The following is a 1,926-nucleotide window of genomic DNA, read 5'->3' as shown; positions in this document are numbered from 1 at the left end:
ATAATAGTGACAAAGTAAAAGTGTGAACGAAATAACCACGACAACTGAAATCTACCGTCAAACTCAGGGTTTATTAATAAAACACACAGTAATGGGGGGAGCAGGAAAAGGGGCTGAGCTGGACCCAAGGAAAGAAACAATAAGTATTCAAAAAACACCCCTAAACTAGACTAGCCTACTTTAACAGCTAACTAACTAACCAAAAATACAGTGGGTGGTCCACCCAGTTCTAACTAGTGTACTTAAAAGTTTACCTACGGGTAGTGTATGCCCATGGGCGACTTGTCTTGGTTCCCCCTTTTCCCACCAGCAAACAAACACCATAACCAAAACAATACTCACAGGTGATGACAAAGTGCTATGGAGGTGCTCAAACAAAAGAGAGGTCAATACACAAAGAGCGAGTGAAACAGAGACCTACAGACATAGCATTTACAGAGAGATGAGCTCCACAGCAAACAACTGACAGGGTTTTTAAACAAAGGGAAAGGAACGGTGATTGGGTAGGAAACAGGAGGAGGTGCGTCTTCTGATTGATGATTGGTGACTGATTGGGGAGTGATGATTTTCACCTGTGAGGGGAGAAGGAGAGAAGAGAAACACACACACAGGATACTTGTATCGTAACAGTGGGAGAACTTGCACAATTGGTGGCTGACTAAATACTTTTCCCACCCACTGTACATATACTATATTTGTAAATACAAATGAATATACCGATGTGTAATTCAACACTTAGAGTTGTTGGGAGCAGCAAATTCACACTACAATGTGTAGCTATCGTCCTGTTCTCTATAATCTCAAATTCAGTGTGTAGTTCATATAGCTTGCTATATATATAGCTTGCTATCACCACCTAGGGGGAAAAGAAAACACATACAGTACCATATTAAGACACATCTTGCACAACTGACTGATCACGAGCAAGCCAAATAGATTTGTAGCTCAAAAATACAAAGCACGAAAGAGCGTAATGTAAGATTCTTTATTGCAGGGCACTCCAAACCTGTTTCTGGAGAGCTACCGTCGTGTACGTTTTTTGCTCCAACCCCAATCTAGCGCACCTGATTCTAATAATTAGCTGGTTGATAAACTGAATCAGGTTAGTTACAAGTGGGGTTGAAATGAACCTACATTAGGGTAGCTCTCCAGGAACAGGGTTGGAGAGCCCTGCTCTATGTATCACAAACCTTTCCGCCTGTATGATCTGCTGGTCTCCCCTGCTCATCAAGTCTGCAGTCTTTCCCCTCAATAGCCAACACTGCCACTGTCACCCTATGAGAGAAAGGGTTACATAAGTGATTGCTTACAGTATTCAATAACTACATATAATTTCTGTTAACACCTTAAAGACTATCAACATAGCCTGTATGAAAATGTGTTAATCCAAGGTAAAATAGGTTCTCCACTGCACTGTGATACTCAAATAGAAGTGAAAATTGAGCTAGTGAAGACAGAGTTGCACCAACACCTGACTAGCAGCATACTCGCCCAGGTCTTGGTAGAAGATGGTGGAGTAGAGGAAATATCGAACTTGATTGTTGTCCTCCACCTCCAGATTCCCCAGGTCTGTGTAGGCCTTTCCATCGGTGCAAATAATCACCTGGGAAGACGACAATATATTCCAATGGTACGATGTCATAAACAAGACAGATACCGTATGTATTCAGGGGCACTGAAACTATAGGACTGTCTGGCTTTTGACCCTGGTTCCCGAGATGCCATCGCTATGGCTACAAGCTGGACCTAGAGCCGAGGCACCACTCTTAGACAATCTTTTAATGAAAAGAGAAGAGTGTCAACATACCGTTATTTCATTAAATTATTCCTTCATTGGACCAGCTTTAAAATAAGTCCATGGCTTATTTGCTCTTGGACCACATGGGCCCTTGAATTAAAATGTAGAGTTTGTTTGTTCCCTTATTG

General features: G+C 41.9%; 1 long non-coding RNA gene across 1 annotated transcript; it reads right to left on the bottom strand.

Moving 5' to 3' along the window:
• Positions 1-637: 637 nt before the first annotated feature.
• LOC112223967 lies at positions 638-1,715 on the bottom strand. Its single transcript, XR_002949396.1, has 3 exons — positions 1,472-1,715; positions 1,191-1,275; positions 638-856 (listed from the first exon to the last, which is right to left on the bottom strand). It is a non-coding gene; the product is annotated as an uncharacterized LOC112223967 (long non-coding RNA).
• Between the last annotated feature and the right edge of the window lie 211 nt (positions 1,716-1,926).

This window comes from Oncorhynchus tshawytscha, linkage group LG25 (genome assembly GCF_018296145.1).
Source record: "Oncorhynchus tshawytscha isolate Ot180627B linkage group LG25, Otsh_v2.0, whole genome shotgun sequence".
Taxonomy (NCBI): Eukaryota; Metazoa; Chordata; class Actinopteri; order Salmoniformes; family Salmonidae; genus Oncorhynchus; species Oncorhynchus tshawytscha.
This window is presented reverse-complemented; position numbering and strand designations above follow the sequence as displayed.